The sequence below is a fragment of the Muscardinus avellanarius genome, assembly GCF_963383645.1.
Source record: "Muscardinus avellanarius genome assembly, chromosome: X".
Classification (NCBI taxonomy): Eukaryota; Metazoa; Chordata; class Mammalia; order Rodentia; family Gliridae; genus Muscardinus; species Muscardinus avellanarius.
In genome coordinates this window covers 57,898,846-57,923,939 of record NC_137792.1, presented here as the reverse complement: position 1 = coordinate 57,923,939, position 25,094 = coordinate 57,898,846, and the positions used below count along the sequence as shown (strand labels likewise).

The window sequence follows — 25,094 nt, the reverse complement described above, 5'->3', positions numbered from 1 at the left end:
GCGACCGAGAAAAGCGGGGCTTAAGAGTCCCGCTAACAACCAATCTCCATTACCACAAAAAGAGCGCCTTTCATAGCCAGAAAACACCATCACCAGAAAAACAAAAAAACCACCAGGCTCCAGAGAGAAAGCGGACTGAGAACAGAGCTCAGGGCCACAGAGGAGACACACGCGCCCGAGGACGCGGCAGCAGCGCCATACTGCCGGCGGCAGCGGCGAACTCAGCGGACGGCTACAGCAAGCCGAGGTGAGCCGATGCGGAACAGCCAGGCGGGATCTTTCGGCGCAGACAGCATTTAAAGCTCCCAGTGGCTGAGCTCAGCACACGCTGCAGGGATTCAGAGTGGAAATTAAAACCAGAGAAGAAAAAATACGCCAGCCTCATGGCCGAGGGCGTGGCAGAGGCGCCATATTGCCACCGGCGGCGGCAGCAGCAGTGAATTCACCGAGTCCAGTACAGCTACATCTACGTACTCAAGAACAGTGAGTCAAATTGCGGGCCACAGAGGAGAAATCCCAGTATTGTGCCTCCTGGGACTTGACCCAGTGAGGGAGTGGTGGTGGCAGAGATATCACACCATAGGAGAGCGTGCAACCTGGCACCCCCCATAGTCTAAAGCAGCCTCTATCGACTCCCTGGGTCGGAGACTCTGTGATACAACCCAGTAAAGGAGTAGTAGGGTCTGAGAATACAGACTCGAGATCCACAGCACCTTAAGTGAAGCCATAGTGACCCAAGGGAAGAACCCAGAGAAGGCACAAACCTCCGAAATCATGGGAAAGAGGAATAACACTGAAGTAATGAATGTGCACAACCCCACAACATCAGAACCTGATAAAACAGAAAATCAGAGATTTCTAGAAGATCAAATCAGGAAAATAACTGTAGAAATAATAGAGGTGCTTCGAAAAGAACTCAGAGAGAGCCAAAAAGAGATAAAGGATGTAATTAATGAAGTAAAGGCCTCAATTCAAAGCACAAACAACCGATTAGACCACATGGAGAACAGAATCTCGCTCTTAGAAGATGAGCAATCCAAAAATGAATGCATAGTTTCTAATCTAGAAGAAGATATCCAACAGCAGGAATCTGACATTGAAGAAATATGGGCCCATCTTAAGAGAGCTAACCTAAGAATAATTGGAATAGAGGAGGGAAAAGAAAGTGATACCAAAGGGATCAACAATCTCTTCAAGGAAGTAATAGCAGAAAATTTTCCAAATATAGAGCAAGAGGTTGATACACAGATCCAGGAAACTTATAGAACTCCCTTTAGACAGGATCCGAGAAGAGGATCCCCACGCCATGTAATTGTCAAAATGACCAATGTGGAAGCCAAGCAGAGAATCTTAAAGGCAACAAAAATAAAGGGCCAAGTGACATTCAGAGGCAAACCAATTAGAATCACTCCAGACTTCCCAAACCAAGTCATGAGAGCCAGAAGGGCTTGGAGTAACATATTCCAAACTCTGAAAGAAAACAACTTCCAGCCAAAAATTTTCTACCCAGCAAAACTTTCTATCAAATTAGATGGAGAAATAAGAAGCTTCCATGACAAACAGAAACTGAAGGAATTTATGTCTTCAAAACCAGCGCTAGAGAAAATACTCAAAGAGATTAACTACAAAGAAGAAATAGGTAACACTCACCAGAACCAGAGAAACAAGAGTTTCCATCCAACAGACAACTAAGATTGGTTATCTGTGGAGATTCATTATTTATGTTAGTCTTTTACCTGTCTCTAAATTGTATTGTTTGCCTTTATTGTTGTTAATTTTTAGGATTTCTAGTTGGAATATTAATATACCTTCAGATATAGCATTTGGAAATATTTTATCCAATTCTATTAGTAACTTTTAACTCTGTTTACATTGTCTTTGGATATACAATATTTTCTTTTATTTTTTAGGGAGTTTGTATATTCTTCTGTTGCCTGTGCCACTGAAATCATATCCAAGAAATCACTGCCAATTTCAATGTTGTGAGGTTTTATGACCCAGATTTTCTCCTAAAAGTTTATAGTCTTAAGATTTATATTTAGGTCTTTTATCTAGTTTGAGTTAATACTTGTATGTGGGATTAGGTAAGGGTCCAATTTTATTCTTTTCCATGTAATTATTATTTTTCAACAATATTTAGTTAAAAGATTATTATTTCCACCACCAAATCTTAGTGGAAACCTTGTCAAAAATAACTTGACAATATAGGGAAGAAGTTAGCTTTAGGCTTGTATTTAACTCCAATGGTCTGTATATCTGCCTTTAGAACAGTACTACACTGTTTCAATTATTGTAGCTTTATATGGTTTGAAATCAGAAAATATACATCTTCTAGCTTTGTTTTTGCTTCGAGATTGTTTTGGGTATCTAGAGTCCATATTCCATATCAGGATAGATTTTTTTCTGAAAAATAAATATATGATAGTTTCACCTAAAAAAAAGAAAAAAAATATTCTCTGGTAAGAAAGAAAGCAAAAAGAAATATTGAAATGTTATCTTTAAGTCATCAAAAGCTTGGTATCAGACAAATGAAACTGTTATGTGAGATTATCATTTTTAATTTTGGATAAATTGCTATAATACTAGATGTCAACCACTAAGCCAAGCATGGGAGGGAGGGATGGGGAGAGAATGGGGTGGGGATCGGGTGGGGGCTGACTGGGCGATGTGTGCATGTATGTCTACAAAAGTTTGTATCCCACTATGATGTATGAATACAGTGCACCAATAAAATAAAATTAAAAAAAAAAAACAGCATGGTATTGGCACAATAACAGACATACTGACCAGTGGATTAGAATAGAAGATACAGAAACAAACTACACATCTTTAGTCAATTAATCTTTGACAAAGGGGCCAAACACATACGCTGGAGAAACGACAGCCTTTTCAACAAGTGGTGCTGGGAGAACTGGCTAACCATTTGTAAAAAGATGAAACTAAACCCCTATATCTCACCAAACACAGGAATCAACTCAAGATGGATCAAAGACTTAGAAATTAGACCTGAGACTGTGAAGTTACTGCAGGAGAGCATAGGTTCAACACTACAACATATTGGCACAGGCAGTAGCTTTCTCGACAAAACCCCCAATGCTCAGAAAATTAAAGCAAGAATTAAACAAGTGAGACTTCCGGGAAGATGGCGACCGAGAAAAGCGGGGCTTACGAGCCCCGCTAACAACAAACTCCATTACCACAAAATCAGCGCCTTTCAAAGCCAGAAAACAACATCACCAGAGAAACAAAAGAAATCACCAGGCTCCAGAGAGAAAGCGGACTGAGAACAGAGCCAGAGAGGAGATCCTCACGCCCGAGGACGTGGCTTCACGCACGAGGACGCGGCAGCAGCGCCATACTGCTGGCGGCACTAGCAAATTCACGGGACGGCCACAGCAAGCCGAGGGGAGCCGCTGCGGAACAGCCAGGCGGGATTTCTCGGCGCAGAGGGCATCTAAAGCTCCCAGTGGCTGAGCTCAGCACACGCTGCAGGGATTCAGAGTGGAAATCAAAACCAAGAAAAAAAAAAAAAAAAAAAAACGCCAGCCCCATAGCCAAGGGCGTAGCAGCGGCGCCATATTGCCACTGGCGGCAACAGCACCGAATTCACCGAATTCAGTACAGCTACATCTGCGTACTCAAGAACAGTGAGTCAAATTGTGGGCCACAGCGGAGAAATCCCAGTACTGTACTCACTGGGACTTGACCCAGTGGGAGAGGGGCAGTGGCAGTGATATCACACCATAGGAGAACGTGCAACCTGGCACCCCCCACAGTCTAAAGCAGCCTTTATCGACTCTCTGGGTCAGAGACTCTGTGATACAACCCAGTAAAGGAGTAGTGGGGTCTGAGATACTACTGACTCGAGATCCAGAGCACCTTAAGTGAAGTCATAGTGACCCAAGGGAAGAACCCAGAGAAGGCACAAACTTCCGAAATCATGGGAAAGAGGAATAATACTGGAGCAATGAATGCTCACAACCCCACAACATCAGAACCCAATAAAACAGAAAATCAGAGATTTCTAGAAGATCAAATCAGGAAAATAACTGTAGAAATAATAGAGGTGCTTCGAAAAGAACTCAGAGAGAGCCAAAAAGAGATAAAGGATGCAATTAATGAAGTAAAGGCCTCAATTCAAAGCACAAACAACCGATTAGACCACATGGAGAAGAGAATCTCGCTCTTAGAAGATGATCATTCCAAAAATGAACGCATAGTTTCTAATCTAGGAAAAAATATCTGACAGCAGGAATCTGATATTGAAGAAATATGGGCCCATTTTAAGAGAGCTAAACTAAGAATAATTGGAATAGAGGAGGGAAAAGAAAGTGAAACCAAAGGGATCAACAATCTCTTCAAGGAAGTAATAGCAGAAAATTTTCCAGACATAGAGCAAGAGGTCGATACACAGGTCCAGGAAACGTATAGAACTCCCTTTAGACAGGATCGGAGAAGAGGATCCCCACGCCACATAATTGTCAAAATGACCAATGTGGAAGCCAAGCAGAGAATCTTAAAGGCAACAAAAGCAAAGGGCCAAGTGACATTCAGAGGCAAACCAATTAGAATCACTCCAGACTTCCCAAACCAAGTTATGAGAGGCAGAAGAGCTTGGAGTAACATATTCCCAATTTTGAAAGAAAACAACTTCCAGCCAAAAATTTCCTACCCAGCAAAACTTTCTATCAAATTAGATGGAGAAATACGAAGCTTCCATGACAAACAGAAACTGAAGGAATTTATGTCTTCAAAACCAGCACTAGAGAAAATACTCAAAGAGATTAACTATAAAGAAGAAATAGGTAACACACATCAGAACTAGAGAAACAAGATTTTCCATCCAACAGACAACTAAGATTGGTTATCTGTGGAAATTCATTACTTATGTTAGTCTTTTACCTATCTCTAAAGGGTATTGTTTGTCTTTATTGTTAATTTTTAGGATTTCTAGTTGGAATATTAATATACCTTCAGATATAGCATTTGGAAATATTTTATCCCATTCAATTAGTAACTTTTAACTCTGTTTACATTGTCTTTGGATATACAATATTTTTTTTTTATTTTTAGGGAGTTTGTATACTCTTCTGTTGCCTGTGCCATTGAAATCATAACCAAGAAATCACTGCCAATTTCAATGTTGTGAGGTTTAATGACCCAGATTTTCTCCTAAAAGTTTATAGTCTTAAGATTTATATTTAGGTCTATTATCTATTTTGAGTTAATATTTGTATATGGGATTAGATAAGGGTCCAATTTTATTCTTTCCCATGTAATTATTATTTTTAACAATATTTAGTTAAAAGATTATTATTTCCACCACCAAATGTTCGTGGAAACCTTGTCAAAAATAACTTGACAATATAGGGAAGAATTTAGCTCTAGGCTTTTATTTAACTCCAATGGTTTATATATCTGCCTTTATAATAGTACTACACTGTTTCAATTATTGTAGCTTTATATGGTTTGAAATCAGAAAATATACATCTTCTAGCTTTGTTCTTTTTCAAGATCGTTGTGGGTACCTAGAGTCTATATTCCATATTAGGATAGATTTTTTTTCTGAAAAATAAATATATAAATATATGAGTTTCACCTAAAAAATAGAAAAAATAGATTCTCTGGTAAGAAAGAAAGCAAAAAGAAATATTGAAATGTTATCTTTAAGTCATCAAAAGCTTGGTATCAGACAAATGAAACTGTTATGTGAGATTATCATTTTTAATTTTTGATAAATTGCTATAATACTAGATGTCAATCACTAAGCCAAGCATGGGAGGGAGGGATAGGGAGAGAATGGGGTGGGGATCGGGTGGGGGCTGACTGGGCAATGTGTGCATGTATGTCTACAAAAGTATGTATCCCACTATGATGTATGAATACAGTGCACCAATAAAAAAAAATAAAGTTAAAAAAAAAAGAATTAAACAAGTGGGATAGCATCAAACTAAAAAGTTTCTTGTCATCAAAGGAAACTATCAATAACCTAAAGAGGAAGCCTACAGAATGTAAAAAGATCTTTACCAGCCACCAGTCTGATAAGGGGCTAATATCCAGAATATACAAAGAGCTCAAAAGACTCTACACTAGCAAAACAAACAACCCAATCAAGAAATGGGCAAATGAACTAAATAGGCACTTTACCAAACAAGAGATACAAAGGGCCAATAGATACATGAAAAGATGTTCTACATCATTGGTCATTCAGGAGATGCAAATCAAAACTACACTGAAATTCCAACTAACCCCAGTCAGAGTGGCAAGCATAAAGAAATCAAATAACAACAAATGCTGGCAAGGATGTGGGGAAAGAGGAACTCTTTTACATTGTTGGTGGGAGTGCAAATTAGTTCAGCCACTATGAAGATATTTTTGGAGATTTCTAAGAAAGCTGGGAATAGATCGACCATATGATGCAGCTCTACCACTCTTGGGTATTTTTCCAAAGGGTTTGAAATCAGAGAACTACAGCAACATATGCATACCTATGTTCATAGCAGCACAATTCATAATAGCCAAAATATGGAACCAACCCAGGTCTCCATCAACAGATGAATTGATTGCAAATCTATGGGAAATACACACAATGGGATTCTACTCAGACATAAAGGAGAAGAAAATCATACCATTTGCAAGAAGATGGAAAGTCTTGGAGAGCATTATGTTAAGTGACATCAGCCAAGCACAGAAGGAGAAGGTACATATGTTTCCTCTAATATGCCCAATCTAGGGAACATAGAGGATACCAGTGGGACTCAAGATAATGAAGAGGAAATCTTCGCAAATTTTGAATGGAAAGATTGGAGAGGAGGATGGCTGAATGTGATTAATGAGGGTCAATATCCGAATATGTGTAAAACTATGAATATAGCATGGTTACCCTGGACAATCATTGGTGGGAGGAGGGAAGGGAAAATGGGGATGGGGGAGAGAGGCCACCAAGTATAGTTTAAATGTATACCATTTGTGTTCAATAAAAAATTTTTATTAATTTTTTTTAAATAATGGTACAGATATGCGTGTCTGTATGGCTCTGTATGCATTCGTACATACATATAGTGTCTGGCTCTATCCATTCAGAGGGTATGGATGCAATAAAAAAAAAACTAAATTCTCTTTTAGTCATCTAAATTTTAGATGCATTATTTTCAAACTCATTTAAAAATCTTTTTTTTCCATGATAAAACTTTCATATTTAATAGGTTTTTCTGAGGTTTGTTTCTTTCTTTTTTTTTTCTTTTAACAATTTTTTATTGAACATAAATAGTATACATTTAAACTATATTTGTTGCCCTCTTCCCCCTGCCCCCGTTTTCCCTTCCCCCCTCCCACCAATGGTTGTACAGATTAAACATGTCTTATTCATAATTTTACACATGTTCAGGTGTAGACCCTCATTAATCAAGATCGGCCTTCCTCCTCTCCCATCTTACCATTCAAACTTAGCTAGTATTTCCCCTCCAATATCTGAAGTCCCACTGGTATCCTTTGTGTTTTCTAGTTTGGGCATATTAGAGGAAACATATGTACCTTCTCTTTCTGTGCTTGGCTGATCTCACTTAACATAATGTTCCCCAGGGCTTTCCATCTTCTTGCAAATGATATAATTTTGTTCTTCTTTATGGCTGAATAGAATTCCATTGTGTGTATTTCCCACAGTTTTGCTATCCATTCATCTGTTGATGGTGATCTGGGTTGGTTCCATATTTTGGCTATTACAAATTGTGCTGCTATGAACATAGGTATGCATATGTTGCTGTATCTTAATCTGAAACTTTCATAGATAAATTTGTAAAACTTTTATGTTTTAAGGCTTTTGAAGCTTTCTAAATATTGAAAATGTTGTTTGTCATGAAACTATACTATATTTCTACAAAAACAAGTAAGAGACTGAAACAAATTAAACAATGATAGTACAGATGGTATACAAGATTTGATTTTTAATTTCTTTAACTTTGCTTTGAATTATCCATATTTGTGAGCAGAGTATTTTAAGCACCTACTAGATTTTCTTGGATATATATAATATCCAGAGTATAATGAAATAAAATTGCCTATGATTTTACATCATTTAAAATTGGACAAGTAAAAATATGAGGAATATAGGCAACCTATATTTTTATAAGATTTTGTCTTATAAAAAGAGTTGTTGAAGAAATCTTATCAGGAAGGTGGCAACTGAGGAAAATAGCTCAATTCAGTCATGCTCTCAATCAGTCTCTAACACCATGCAAAGGGTATCTTGACAAGAGAAAAACACAGCAGAAAAAAAAGTAAAAGGAAATGAAAACAAAGCCAGAAATCAGAATATAAGACAGAAAAGTACGCTACCTCACAATACCAGAATCTGACAACATAGAATTGCAGAGATTGTCAGAAGGACAAATCAGAAATTTAGTAGTAGAAATGATACATGGTTTCCAAAAAGAATTTAGAGATAACCTGAAAGAAATAAAGGAAATATAAACAAAGAATGTGCTTCAGAAAGAAACTCTGAAGGAAGTGAAGAATGCAGTCATTGAAGGAAGGTATCAATATAAACTATAAGCAGTGACTAGGCCACATGGAAACTAAAATCTTACTCTTAAAAGATGATCACTCCAAAAATGAAGGTACAGTGTGTAATTTAGAAAAAAAAAAACAATTCAACCACAAGTAATGGACATTGAATATATCAGGGCCAATTTTAAATGAGCTAAGAAGCCAGAAATGGTGGTGTATGCTTGTAATTCCAGCATTTGTGAGACTGAGACAGGGGGATTGCCCTTCGCAGCCAGCCTCAGATACTACTTAGTGAGGCCATTTGCATCTCAGTAAGACACTGTTACAAATTAAAGAATAAAAAATAGGGCTGAGGGTGTGTCTCAGAGGTAGAATGCCTCTGGGTTCTATCTCCAGTACTGAAAAAAAAAAATAAGCTAAGAATAATAGGCATAGTTTTTTTTTTTTTTTTTTTTTTTTCAAAATGGTGACTGAGGGACACAGTACTCCTCAGTAGCTGAAGCAAATAAAACTTCAGATACTTAGAAAGCTGTGTCTTAATCAACAAAATAAATACATACCAGGAACCAAAACAAATCCTGGTACCTCGGGGGAACTCTGAACTTGAAGAAGAAGAAGAACATAGACCCGACACCGGACCAGCTGCAAACGCTGATCGGTGGCCGCAGGCTGCTTTCGCGGGCCCGCGGAGCTGCCTGCCCGATAGCCCCGATAGTCCCGCAGCAAGATAATCCGGGACTGAAAACAGCGAGCAGCTCCCACGTCAGAATTCTGTGTGCCCACCAGCGACTGGATCACAACAGCATAGAGACTCCCACGAATCCTGAACCAAGGAAGACAGGTACCTGCGGGCAACGGGAAGTGCGGACCCTAGTGTGCGCTGCACTCCAACCCCCCAGCACGCCCAAGCCTCAGACCCGAGCACTCCCCTCTGCGCACCTTGTCGGCGCCCCGGTTCCCTGCTAGCAGTCATTGCCTGTCCCACTCTCTCCACTAAATTGGAGCCTACCTGGGTGTCTAGGCCCCCCCCCGCCACCTTGCCAGAGACTGCCTTCAAGGCTGCGAAAGCCCTGTGTAAACCGGAAATCTCCTTGGGGCACCCCCAGTTTCTACGTCCCGCGGGAGGCAGAGGCCTTTACAGGGCACCACGCACTGGATCCTTGAGCACCTATCCTGCACTCCTGGCCCACCGCTGGGTGTTCCCACCCTCCTGCTAGCCAGAGGCTTAATTCTAAGCGAGAACTCAGCTCAATACACCTTGGAAGAGCATACCAGCAGCAACAGACAGCTGCATCCACTCACTCCTGGGTCCAGTAAAAGCAGCACACCCAGCCTGCACCCTTGGAATAGGCAGAGCTCTGGCAGCAAGCGTGGGCACCCAGGAACCAGCACCCATTTGCCCAGGGTACATCTTGGGACCACACCGGCTAACCCAGCTGGAATTTCCAGAGACACAGGAAAATCCATCGGGCCACAATATCTGCACAGGACCTCAGGGGGAGGTTCTAATTATACCTTGGTCATGCTCCACCCGTGTCGTAGGGAAGCACAGGCTGGAGTCTAGGGTGGTGAGTGCAGAGGTACTGACCACAGGTTAGAATTTCGCAGAACCTGTGAATTGTACAGAATCAAATAAAAGTGAAACCAGACATCCGGACACATAAACCTAAAGCAGCTAAAGGAGAGAAGGTGTCCAAACACCCAGAGTGACCTAAGAAGATAAAAAAATAGAGTACAAAGAAAACTAAGAGACATTGGATGGTATTCTGAAAGTTACTAAAGCAATCACATACACACATATTATATAGGCCTGACCCCATATGCGTAAATAAGGAGGACTGTTTATTTTACTTTTAATGTGGATGTTTTGTTTTATATTGCTTTTACAGTGCTTTTGTTTTGGTATGGTTATTGCTGTGTTATTTTTTTTCTTTCAACCCACACTTCTCTTACTTTCACATGTTGTTTTTTATATATATATTGGATAGTTTGCATTATTTTTTTTATTTCACACAGCTGCTAGCTCCTTTTATTTTATTCTTGTTCTTTTGTCCTCTTTCTTCCTCTTTCCTTCCTTTATTTTCATTCTCCTCCTTTGATTGGTCTTCCTCCCTTTTTCTAGGATTACATAATAGTCTTGGTATCTTGTGTGGATTTTTTTTTCTATTCTTTTTTTGTGTCTGTCTGCTCCTTCCATCACCCCTATTTACAAACCTTCCCACACTAACCCTACATACTTTTCTCCCCCAAAACTTTTCCACATAATATACCTCCTGGTCTAATACTCTAAGTATTTCTTACATTCATAATTACTCCACGAACGACAAGAGTCCTAGTAGTTAACTCTCTCTCATTCCTAGCAAGATTTCACCTTACGATACTCAAAGTCTTTCTCAACCTAAACATATCCTCTACCTATTACGACTCCTTTACTAATCACCCCAGCTCCTCCCACATCACCCACCCTCAACACTGGAAAGGCTTTGCTGACTAGCCGATACCCCAACTCCTAATATTAAGATTTGACTAAGCATAATACTCACGAACGATGGGTAGAAACCAGAAAAACAGGACAGAGAACGCTACAAATATGAGAACCAGGAATTATGAAGAGACAGCAGAAATCACGAATACTGACCTACTAGAAATGCAAGAAGGGGAGTTCAGAATCTTGTTGTTCAATATGATGAAACGATTCAAAACAAGTATAGAGGAGGTTAAAGGTGAATTAGAAACACTAAAAAAGAATCAGAAAGAGGTCTGGAATGAAATGAAAGAGTCAATAAGTGAAATGAAGACAGCAATTGAAAGAAACTCTGGAAGATTAGATGAAATGGAAAACAGAATATCAATATTAGAAGACAGTACATCCCAAACCGAAAACACAGTCAGCGATATACAGAAATCTTTACAGCAACAAAACCTAAACATCCAGAAATTATGGTATAATATGAAGCACCCTAATCTACGGATAATAGGCATCGAGGAAGGGATAGAGGTACAGACCAAGGGCATCTGTAATATATTCAAGGAAATAATCTCAGAGAATTTTCCAAATATGGAAAGAGACTTCGATCTTCAAGTCCAGGAGGCATACAGAAATCCACTGAGACAAAACCAAAGAAAAACCACTCCACGCCACATAATAACCAAAATGACCAATATAGAGGCTAAGGAAGGAATCTTAAAAGCAGTGAGAACAAAAGGACGGGTGACATATAGAGGCAAAACAATAAGAATCACCCCAGACTATACAACCCAGGTTAGGAATGCTAGGAGAGACTGGTACGACGTGATTCAGACCCTGGAAGAAAATAACTTCCAGCCCAAACTAATCTATCCAGCAAAACTACTATTCAAGATCAAAGATGAATCCAAAATCTTCCACGATAAACAGAATCTCAAAAAATTCATGAATTCAAAGCCAACACTAGAGAAAATTCTTAAAGAAATAAACCATAAGGAAGAAAAAAGAAGCAGACTTCAGAATCAGAGAAGAGAGGAAGTTAATAAGTGGGCCACTTAAGTAAAGAAGAAAGATCACACCACCCAAGAGTAGACAGAACACAAAATGGCAGAAAACAAAAATCATATTTCAATAATATCTCTTAATGTCAAAGGACTTAATTCACCAATCAAAAGACATAGACTGGCAATGTGGATTAGGAAACATAATCCAAATATATGCTGTCTGCAAGAAACACACCTCACAGCCAAAGACATTCACAGGCTGAAGGTGAAAGGATGGAAAAAGATATACCATGCCACCAGTGACCAAAAAAGAGCAGGGGTAGCAACCCTAATATCCAACAAAACAGACTTTAAACTAAAACACATCAAAAGAGACAAATCAGGGCACCTCCTTTTACTTAAAGGAACACTATACCAAGAAGATATAATGATAGTAAATATTTATGCCCCAAATATGGGTGCAACCACATTTGTAAAACAAACCCTTCTGGACATAAGATCCCAAGTAGACCCAAATACAATAATTCTGGGAGACTTTAATACGCCTCTCACACCACTGGATCGATCTTCAAGGCAAAAGATGAGTAAAGACGTTTTAGAACTAAGGGAAACCATAAACCAAATGGACCTAATAGACATTTTCAGAGTATTTCAACCAGGAACTACAGAATACACTTTCTTCTCAGCATCCCATGGAACCTTCTCCAAAATTGATCACATCCTGGGACACAAAGAAAATACCAGCAAATTCAAAAAATGTAATATAATTCCTTGCATCTTTTCAGACCACAACGGAATAAAAGTAGAAATCAACAACAGGAAACTCGAAAGAAAGTATTCAAATTCATGGAGAATGAATGATACACTATTGAATGATGAATGGGTAAGAGCAGAAATTAGGGAAGAAATAAAGAAATTTATGGAAACAAACGAAAACAGAGACACAACCTACCAAAACCTATGGGACACCATGAAGGCAGTACTAAGAGGAAAGTTTATTGCATTGAGTGCCCACATAAAATGGACAGAGAACCACCAAGTAAAGAACCTAATGACACAGCTCAAGGATCTAGAAATTCTGCAACAGTCTATTCCCAAATCCAGCAGAAGGCAAGAAATCATCAAAATTAGAGCAGAAATAAATGAAATAGAGAACAAAAAAAACAATTCAGAGAATCAATAAAACAAAAAGTTGGTTCTTTGAAAAGATTAATAGAATTGATAAACCCCTGGCCAACCTAACCAAAAGAAAAAGAGAATCAACTCAAATTATTAAAATTAGGAGTGAAAAAGGAGATATCACCACAGATAGTGAAGAAATTCAAAATATTATCAGAAACTACTTTAAAAATTTATACTCCAATAGACTTGAAAACCTGGAAGAAATTGATAGATTTTTAAGCACAGTTAACCTTCCTACACTTAGCCAATTGGACATAGCAAGCCTAAACCAACCAATAACAACCAAAGAAATAGAAATGGCAATAAAAATTCTTCCACCAAAAAAAAGCCCAGGCCCAGATGGGTTCCCTTCTGAATTCTACAAAACCTTCAGTGAACAACTAATACCAATACTGCATAATATGTTCCGGGAAATTGAAAGAGATGGAACTCTTCCAAATTCCTTCTATGAGGCCAGTATCACATTAATCCCCAAACCAAATAAAGATACCTCAAGAAAGGAAAACTACAGACCAATATCCTTAATGAACATAGATGCAAAAATTCTAAACAAAATACTAGCTATACGCATTCAAAACTATATCAAGAAAATAATACATCATGACCAAGTCGGTTTCATCCCAGAAAAACAAGGCTGGTTCAACATACGCAAATCAATACATGTTATTCACCACATAAATAGAACCAAGAACAAAAACCACATCATCATAGCAATAGATGCTGAAAAAGCATTCGACAAAATCCAACACCCATTTATGTTAAAAACACTGCAAAAAATTGGGATAGAAGGAAAGTACTTCAACATCATTAAGGCAATATACTGCAAACCCAAAGCCAACATTATATTGAATGGGGAAAAACTGCAAGAATTTCCGCTACAGTCAGGAACAAGACAAGGATGCCCACTTTCACCAATCCTTTTCAATATAGTCCTTGAGACTCTTGCTGCAGCAATCAGACAAGAGAAGGAAATCAAAGGAATTCACATAGGAAGAGAGGAATTAAAATTATCCTTACTCGCAGATGACATGATCCTTTATCTGGAAGACCCAAAGAACTCAACCAAAAGACTTCTGGACCTGATTGACAAATTCAGCAAAGTCGCAGGTTACAAAATCAACCTAAAGAAATCAGTGGCTTTTCTTTATGCCAACAACGAATCCACAATGAAAGAAATAAAAACAACAATTCCATTCACTATAACCTCAAAACCAATAAAATACCTAGGAATAAATCTAACCCAAGATGTAAAAGACCTCTACAACAAAAACTATAAAACATTAAAGAAAGAAATTGAAGAAGACCTTGGAAGATGGAAAGATCTCCCGTGCTCATGGATAGGCAGAATAAATATCATCAAAATGGCCATTCTGCCAAAACTGATCTATAGGTTCAATGCAATTCCCATTAAAATACCAGTGACATTCTTCAGAGACATAGAAAAATCAATCATGAATTTCATATGGAGAAAGAAAAGACCTAGAATAGCCAAAGCAATTCTCAATAACAAGAAACACGCAGGAGGCATTACAATCCCAGACTTCAAACTATACTATAGAGCAATAGTAGTAAAAACAGCATGGTACTGGCACAAAAACAGATATACTGACCAGTGGATTAGAATAGAAGATACAGAAACAAACCCACACATCTTTAGTCAATTAATCTTTGACAAAGGGGCCAAACACATACGCTGGAGAAAAGACAGCCTTTTCAACAAGTGGTGCTGGGAGAACTGGCTAACCATTTGTAAAAAGATGAATCTAAACCCCTATATCGCACCAAACACAGGAATCAACTCAAGATGGATCAAAGACTTAGAAATTAGACCTGAGACTGTGAAGCTAGTAGAGGAAAGCATAGGTTCAACACTACAACATATTGGCACAGGCAGTAACTTTCTCAACAAAACCTCCAAAGCTCAGGAAATTAAAGCAAGAATAAACAAGTGGGATAACATCAAACTAAAAAGTTTCTTCTCATCAAAGGAAACTATCAATAACCTAAAGAGGAAGCCTACAGAATGGGAAAAAATCTTTACCAGCCACCATTCTGATAGGGGGCTAATATCCAGAGTATACAAAGAGCTCAAAAGACTCTACACTAGCAAAGCAAACAACCCAATCAAGAAATGGGCAAATGAACTAAATAGACACTTCACAAAAGAAGAGATACAAAGGGCTAATAGATACATGAAAAGATGTTCTTCATCACTGGCCATCAGGGAGATGCAAATCAAAACTACACTGAGATTCCATCTAACCCCAGTCAGAGTAGCAAGCATAAAGAAATCAAATAACAACAAATGCTGGCGAGGATGTGGGGAAAGAGGAACTCTTTTACACTGTTGGTGGGAATGCAAACTAGTTCAACCACTATGGAGATCTGTGTGGAGATTCCTAAGAAAGGTGGGAATAGATCCACCATATGATCCAGCTATACCACTCCTGGGTATCTTTCCAAAGGAGTTGAATTCAGAGAACTACAGCAACATATGCATACCTATGTTCATAGCAGCACAATTTGTAATAGCCAAAATATGGAACCAACCCAGATCACCATCAACAGATGAATGGATAGCAAAACTATGGGAAATACACACAATGGAATTCTATTCAGCCATAAAGAAGAACAAAATTATATCATTTGAAAGAAGATGGAAAGCCCTGGAGAACATTATGTTAAGTGAGATCAGCCAAGCACAGAAGAAGAAGATACATATGTTTCCTCTAATATGCCCAAACTAGGAAACACAAAGAATACCAGAGGGACTCCAGATATTGAAGGGGAAATACTAGCTAAGTTTGGATGGTAAGATAGGAGAGGAGGAAGGCCGGTCTCGATTAATAAGGGTCTACACTTGAACATGTGTAAAATTATGAATAAGACATGGTTAACCTGGACAACCATTGGTGGGGGGGGGAGGGAAAATGTGGGCGGGGGAGGGAGGGCACCAAATATAGTGTAAATGTATACTGTTTATGTTCAATAAAAAATGTTATAAAAAAAAGAATAATAGGCATAGAAGAGGAAAAATGAGATAAAAACAAAGTAATCAACAATCTTTTCAAAGAAGTAATATCAGAAGAATTTTCAAACATAGAAAGAGGTCAATACGCAGGTACAGAAAACATATATAATGCTCTTTAGGCAAGATCAAAGGAAAGTCCACCCTGCCACATAATAGTCAAACTGACTATCATAGAGGTGAAGGATAGAATTTTAAAGGCAACAAAAGCCAAAAATCAAGTGATATTCAGAGGCAAATGAATTCAAGTCACTCCAGATTTCACAAGCCAAGTCATGAAAGCCAGGAGGGCCCAGAAGAGTATATATCAAAATCTGAAAGGAAATAACCTGTAGCCCCAAATTTTCTACTCAGCAAATATTTCTCTCAAATTTGACAGGGAAATAAAAGTCTTATACAACAATCAGAGGCTGAAATAATGTGTCTCCAAAAACTTTATATCTTCCAAACAAGCACTAGAGAAAATATTTAGAGATTAATTACCAAGAAGAAATAAATAGTAAATGCCAGAGCCAGAGGATCAATAATTTCCATAGAAAAAACAACTAAGTAAAGAACAAACACCACTTCAAAAAGAAGTTAGGACTTCCAGTAAGATGGCGACCGAGAAAAGCGGCACTTACAAGTCCCGCTAACAATCGAACTCTATTACCACAAAACCAGCGCCTTTCAGAGCCAGAAAACACCAAGAGCAAAGAAATAAAAACGGTAAATAAAAGGGACAGAGAAAAAGGGCTGGAAAAATAAGACACCAGAAAAAAACCAGCCCGAAGGGCCGCACCCGCCGCGGCACGGAGCGGCCGGAGGAGCCGGAGCGGCCAGAGCCACAGCGCAGAGAAGTCAGAGCCGCGGCGCAAAGCGGGGCGGCCGGAGCAGCCTAGCGGAGTGGCCAGACCAGCCAGAGAGGAGCGGCCAGAGCAGCCGGAGAGGAGCGGCCAGAACAGCCGGAGCAGCCAGAGCCGCTTCGCGAAACCGCCGGAGCGGCCGGAGTGGCCAGACCCGCGGTGCGGAGCAGCCGGATCCACGGTGCAGAGCAGCCAGAGAGGCCAGAGCGGCCAGACCCGTGGTGCGGAGCAGCCTGAGCCACAGCGCAGAGCGGCTGGAGCGGCGTGGCTTACATCTTCCCTATCAGCACCAGGCTCCAGAGAGGAGGGAGACTCAAAACAGAGCTCAAATCCAGAGAGGAGGTACTCTGGCCTTGCGGCCTAGGATGCAGAAGCAGCGTCTTACTGCTGGCGGCAGTGGCGAATTCACCAGACGGCCCTAGACCAACCCACACAACCAGCCACCAGATGCCTGAGAGGAGGGGTGGACAGCGAGCCAAGGTAAGCCGCTGCTGAAAGCCGGGCGGCAGTCAGCAGTTTCTCCGGTGCAAGGAGCGTCTAAAGCTCCCAAGGGCCGGGCACAGCACACCTGGCAGGGACTCAGCGGAGCTCAAAACCAGAGAAGAAATAGGCCACATCACGGCTGAGGGCGTGGCAGTGGTGCCATATTGCCAGTGGTGGCAGCAGCGAATCCACCGAGTTCACTACAGCTCCATCAGCGCACTCAACAAACGTGAGTCAAATTGCGGCCCCAAGGGGAGAAACCCCAGTACTGCACTCCCAGGGACTTGCGCAGATAGTCTCCCTGGGTCGGAGATTTTAGCAATGCAGCCCAGTGGAGGAGTGGCAGTGGCAGAGATATCATACCATAGTCACAATTCCCCGCTAGAGAACACCCAACTTGGCACCCCCCATGGTCTAAGCAGCCTCAATTGACTCCCTGGGTCTGAGACTTTGTGATACAACTCAGTAAAGGAGTAGTGGTGACTGAGATACCACAGACTCGAGATCCAGAACATCTTAAGTGAACTCGTAGTGACTCAGGGAAGAACCCAGAGAAGGCACAAACTTCCAAAATCATGGGAAAGAGAAATAACAATGGAGCAGTGAATGCCCACAACCCCACAACATCAGAATCTGATAACACAGAAATCCAAAGATCTCTAGAAGATCAAATTAGGAAAATAACTCAAGAAATAATAGAGGACTTTCGAAAAGAATTTAGAGAGAGTCAAAAAGAGATAAAGGATGCAATTAATGAAGTGAAGGCTTCAATTCAAAGTATAAAAAACAGATTAGACCACATGGAGAATAGAATCTCGCTTCTTGAAGATGATAATTTTAAAAATGAACGCATAGTTTCTAATCTAGGAAAAAAAACCCGACAGCAGGAATCTGACATTGAAGAAATATGGGCCCATTTCAAGAGAGCTAACCTAAGAATAATTGGAATAGAGGAGGGAAAAGAAAGTGAAACCAAAGGGATCAACAATCTCTTCAAGGAAGTAATAGCAGAAAATTTTCCAAACATAGAGCAAGAGGTTGATACACAGGTCCAGGAAACTTATAGAACTCCCTTTAGACAGGATCAAAGAAGAGGATCCCCATGCCACATAATTGTCAAAATGACTAATATGGAAGCCAAGGAGAGAATCTTAAAGGCAACAAAAACAAAAGGCCACGTGACATACAGAGGCAAACCAATTAGAATCACTCCAGACTTCCCAAACCAAGTTATGAAAGCCAGAAGGGCATGGAGTAACATATTCCAAACTCTGAAAGAAAACAACTTCCAGCCAAAAATTTCCTACCCAGCAAAACTATCCATCAAATTAGATGGGGAAATAAGAAGCTTCCATGACAAACAGCAACTGAAGGAATTTATGTCTTCAAAACCAGCGCTAGAGAAAGTACTCAAGGAGATTAACTGCAAAGAGGAAATGGGTAATACACGCCAGAACCAAAGAAACAAGAATTCCCATCCAGCAGACAACTAAGCAAAGAAGAATAAACAGTATCTCAAACAGAAATAAGATTTTAACATGTTGGGAATTAAAAATTATCTCTCTGTAATCACACTGAATGTAAACGGCCTCAACTCCCCAATAAAAAGACATAAAGTGGCAAAATGGATTAAAATCCAGAATCCATCCATCTGCTGCTTACAAGAAACACACCTTACAAGTAAAGATAGGAACAAACTCAAGGTAAAGGGCTGGAGCAAGGTTATCCATGCTAATGGTACTCGAAGACAAGCAGGAGTAGCAACTATGATATCAGACAAGTTAGACTTCAAACCCAAACTTATTAGAAGAGACAAAGAAGGTCACATTTTACTGGTAAAAGGAATAGTCCAAGAAGAGGAAATAACAATAATCAACATCTATGCCCCAAACATAGGGGCAGCTACTTTCATAAATCAAACTCTTTGTGACATGAAGTCACACATAAATCCCAACACAATAATACTGGGAGACTTCAACACACCTCTCACAATACTAGACCGATCTTCCAGACAAAGGGTCAGTAAAGATGTCTCAGAACTAAAGAACACCATTAACCAAATGGACCTTTTGGACACATATAGAATATTTCACCCAACTACAGCAGAGTTCACATTTTTCTCAGCTGCTCATGGAACCTTCTCCAAAATAGATCACATCCTGGGACACAAAATGAGCACTAGCAAATTTAAAAAATTTTACATACTTCCCTGTGTCATTTCAGACCATTATGGAATGAAACTAGAAATCAACTATAAGAAGACCCAAAGAAACAACATAAACATGTGGAGGCTGAACACCACACTTCTGAATGAAGAATGGGTCACAGAAGATGTAAGAGGTGAAATCAAGAAATTTCTAGAAACAAATGAAATTAAAGAAACAACATATCAAAACCTCTGGGACACTTTGAAGGCAGTATTAAGAGGAAAATTTATAGCACTGAGTGCTCACATAAGAAAAACAGAAAATCTTCAAATAAATAGCCTTACGACACACCTCAAAGCCCTTGAAAAGCAGGAACAATTGAACCCCAAAGCCAGCAGAAGACAGGAAATTATTAAAATTAGAGCAGAAATTAATGAAATAGAGAATAAAAAAACAATACAGAAAATCAACAAAACCAAAAGCTGGTTTCTTGAAAAGATTAATAAGATTGATAAACCACTGGCCAACCTAACTAAAAAAAAGAGAGAATCAACCCAAATTATGAAGATAAGAGATGAAAAAGGAGACATTACTACTGACAGTGTAGAAATCCAGAGGATTATCAGAAACTACTTTGAAAAACTATACTCCAACAAAATGGAAAATCTGGAGGAAATCGACAACTTCCTAGATAAATACAACCTTCCTAAACTGAGTCAAGAAGATATAGAACACTTAAACCAACCAATAACAATCAAAGAGATTGAAACAGCAATAAAGAGCTTACTATCAAAGAAAAGCCCAGGACCAGATGGTTTTTTCAAGTGAATTCTATAAAACCTTTACAGAAGTGCTAATCCCAATACTACTCAAACTATTTCAGGAAATAGAAAAAACCGGGACTCTCCCAAATACATTCTATGAAGCCAACATCACACTAATACCCAAACCGAATAAAGACAGTTCAAGGAAGGAAAACTACAGGCCTATATCTCTGATGAACTTGGATGCAAAACTATTAAACAAAATACTAGCAACACGTATTCAAAACCACATCAAGAAAATCATTCACCATGACCAGGTAGGATTCAACCCAGGGATGCAAGGCTGGTTCAATATACGAAAATCAATCCATGTAATTCATCATATAAACAGAATGAAAGACAAAAACCACATGATCATCTCAATAGATGCTGAAAAAGCATTTGATAAAATTCAACATCCATTTATGATAAAAACACTGCAGAGAATTGGAATAGAAGGAACATATCTCAACATTATTAAGGCAATCTACAACAAGCCCACTGCCAGCATCATATTAAATGGGGAAAAACTTCAAGAATTCCCCCTAAAAACTGGAACGAGACAAGGATGTCCACTATCACCACTTCTCTTCAATATACTACTAGAGACTCTAGCCAGAGCAATAAGGCAAGAAAAAGAAATCAAAGGAGTACAAATAGGAAAAGAAGAACTTAAGCTTTCACTATTTACTGATGACATGTTACTATATTTAGAAAACCCAACAAACTCAACCAAAAGGCTTATAGAACTGATCAACAAATTCAGCAAAGTATCTGGATACAAAATCAATCTTAAAAAATCAGAAGCTTTCCTGTACACCAACCATAAATCCACTGAAAAAGAAATTCAGAAAACACTTCCACTCAGGATCTCCCACAAAAAAATAAAATACCTAGGAATAAATTTGACCAAGGAGGTAAAAGATCTCTACAAAGAAAATTATAAAACACTGAAAAAAGAAATCGAAGAAGATCTTAGAAGATGGAAAGATCTTCCATGTTCATGGATTGGCAGAATAAATATCATTAAAATGGCCATCCTCCCAAAAGTGATCTACAGATTTAATGCAATGCCCATTAAACTACCAAGATCATTCCTCACAGACATAGAAAAATCAGTCCTTAAATTTATCTGGAATAAAAAAAGCCCAGAATAGCCAAGGTAGTTCTCAGTAACAAAAACCACGCAGGAGGAATCACAATACCTGACTTTAAACTATACTACAAAGCCATTGTAATAAAAAGAGCATGGTACTGGCAAAAGAACAGATATATAAACCAATGGAGCAGAATAGAAGACCCAGAAACAAGCCCACACACTTTCAGCCAATTGATTTTTGACAAAGAGGCCAAAAACATACACTGGAAAAAAGATAGACTCTTCAACAAATGGTATTGGCAAAACTGGTTAACCATATGCAGAAAATTGGATATTAATCCCACTTTTTCACCCTGTACAAAAGTCAACTCATGATGGATCAAAGACTTGGAAATTAAACCAGAGACTTTGAAGCTCCTTGAAGAGGGCATAGGTCCAACACTACAACACATAGGCACAGACAAGCATTTCCTCAATAAGACCCCAAAGGCACAACAAATTAAAAGGAGAATCAATACATGGGATTGCATGAAACTGAAGAGCTTCTGTTCAGCAAAGGAAACTATTAAGAACCTCAATCGAGAGCCAACAGAATGGGAGAAGATTTTTGCCACCTACCCCTCCGATAGAGGACTAATATCTAGAATATACAGAGAACTCAAGAAACTCAACACTAAGAAAACAAAGCATCCAATAACAAAATGGGCAAATGAACTAAATAGACACTTCACAAAAGAAGAAATTCAAATGGCCAATAAATGCATGAAAAAATGCTCAACATCACTGGCAATCAGAGAGATGCAAATCAAAACTACCCTGAGATTTCACCTAACACCAACTAGAATGGCAATCATTCAAAACACAAACAACAACAGATGCTGGCGAGGATGTGGAGAAGTGGGAACTCTAAGACATTGTTGGTGGGATTGCAAATTAGTGCAACCACTTTGGAAAACAGTATGGAGAATCCTCAGAAGAATGGGAACACACCTACCATTTGATCCAGCAATACCACTGTTGGGTATCTACCCAAAAGAAAAGAAACCAAACTACCAAACTAATGCATGTGTATCTATGTTCATAGCTGCACAATTCACCATAGCCAAACTATGGAACCAGCCAAGATGTCCATCAACAGATGAATGGATTACAAAACTGTGGGATATGTACACAATGGAATTTTACTCAGCCATCAAAAAAAACTCAATTACGTCATTTCCAGAGAAATGGATGGAACTGGAGGACATTATGCTAAGTGAGATTAGTCAGTCACAAAAAATAAGAAATCAGATGCTTTCCCTAATATGTGAGAGATAGGGAGAAAAGAGGAGCAAACAAGATAACCTAAAGGAAGAGAAAGGAGGGGGAAGAGAAAAATCTCTAAAGCACACAATGTACTTAAATATATCGAAGTCAATCACTAAGCCAAGCAAGGAAGGGAGGGACGGGGAGTGAATGGGGTGGTATTTGGGTAGGGGTTAAATCAGCGATGAGTACATGTTTGTACACACAAGTTTTTTTACCCCAATAAGTTGTATGAATATAATGCACCAATAAAAAAAAATAAAAAAAAAACAAGAAGAAATACGCCAGCCTCACGGCCGAGGGCATTGCAGCGGCGCCATATTGCCACTGGCGGCAGCAGCAGAGAATTCACCGAATCCAGTATAGCTACATCTGTGTACTCAAGAACAGTCAGTCAAATTGCGGGACACAGAGGAGAAATCCCAGTACTGTACTCCCTGGGACTTGACCCAGTGAGGGAGGGGCGGTGGCAGAGATATCACACCATAGGAGAACGTGCAACCTGGCACCCCCCCCCCCAGTCTAAAGCAGCCTCTATCGACTCTCTGGGTCAGAGAATCTGTGATACAACCCAGCAAAGGAGAAGTGGGGTCTGAGATACTACTGACTTGAGATCCATAACACCTTAAGTGAAGTCATAGTGACCCAAGGGAAGAAAGCAGAGAAGGCACAAACTTCCGAAATCATGGGAAAGAGGAATAATACTGGAGCAATGAATGCCCACAGCCTCACAACATCAGAACCCGATAAAACAGAAAATCAGAGATTTCTAGAAGATCAAATCAGGAAAATAACTGTAGAAATAATAGAGGTGCTTCGAAAAGAACACAGAGAGAGCCAAAAAGAGATAAAGGATGCAATTAATGAAGTAAAGACCTCAATTCAAAGCACAAACAACCGATTAGACCACATGGAGAACAGAATCTCACTCTTAGAAGATGATCATTCCAAAAATGAACACATAGTTTCTAATCTAGAAAAAAATATCCGACAGCAAGAATCTGATATTGAAGAAATATGGGCCCATTTTAAGAGAGCTAACCTAAGAATAATTGGAATAGAGGAGGGAAAAGAAAGTGAATCGAAAGGGATCAACAATCTCTTCAAGGAAGTAATAGCAGAAAATTTCCCAAACATACAGCAAGAGGTTGATACAGGTCCAGGAAACTTATAGAACTCCCTTTAGACAGAATCGGAGAAGAGGATCCCCACGCCACATAATTGTCAAAATGACCAATGTGGATGCCAAGCAGAGAATCTTAAAGGCAACAAAAAAAAAGGCAACAAAAACAAGTGACATTCAGAGGCAAACCAATTAGAATCACTCCAGACTTCCCAAACCAAGTCATGAGAGCCAGAAGGGTTTGGAGTAACATATTCCAAACTCTGAAAGAAAACAACTTCCAGCCAAAAATTTCCTACCCAGCAAAACTTTCTATCAAATTAGATGGAGAAATAAGAAGCTTCCATGACAAACAGAAACTGAAGGAATTTTTGTCTTCAAAACCAGCACTAGAGAAAATACTCAAAGAGATTAACTACAAAGAAGAAATAGGTAACACACACCAGAACCAGAGAAACAAGAATTTCCATCCAACAGTCAACTAAGATTGGTTATCTGTGGAGATTCATTACTTATCTTAGTCTTTTACCTATCTCTAAATGGTATTGTTTGCCTTTATTATTGTTAATTTTTAGGATTTCTAGTTGGAATATTAATATACCTTCAGATATACCATTTGGAAATATTTTATCCCATTCTATCCGTAACTGTTAACTCTGTTTACATTGTCTTTGGATATACAATATTTTTTTAGGGAGTTTGTATACTCCTCTGTTGCCTGTGCCATTGAAATCATATCCAAGAACTCACTGCCAATTTCAGTGTTGTGAGGTTTTATGACCCAGATTTTCTTCTAAAAGTTTATAGTCTTAAGATTTATATTTAGGTCTTTTATCTATTTTGAGTTAATATTTGTATATGGGATTAGGTAAGGGTCCAACTTTATTATTTTCCATGTAATTATTATGTTTCAACAATATTTAGTTAAAATATAATATTTCTACCACCAAATGTTCGTGGAAACCTTGTCAAAAATAACTTGACAATATAGGGAAGAATTTAGCTCTAGGCTTTTATTTAACTCCAATGGTTTATATATCTGCCTTTATAATAGTACTACACTGTTTCAATTATTGTAGCTTTATATGGTTTGAAATCAGAAA

General features: G+C 39.0%; 1 pseudogene across 1 annotated transcript in view; it reads left to right on the top strand.

Moving 5' to 3' along the window:
• Positions 1-25,094, top strand: part of LOC308278926 (inositol polyphosphate 5-phosphatase K-like) — a 197,303-nt pseudogene that overhangs the window by 5,989 nt on the left and 166,220 nt on the right. The gene's annotated exons all lie outside the window — the stretch shown is intronic.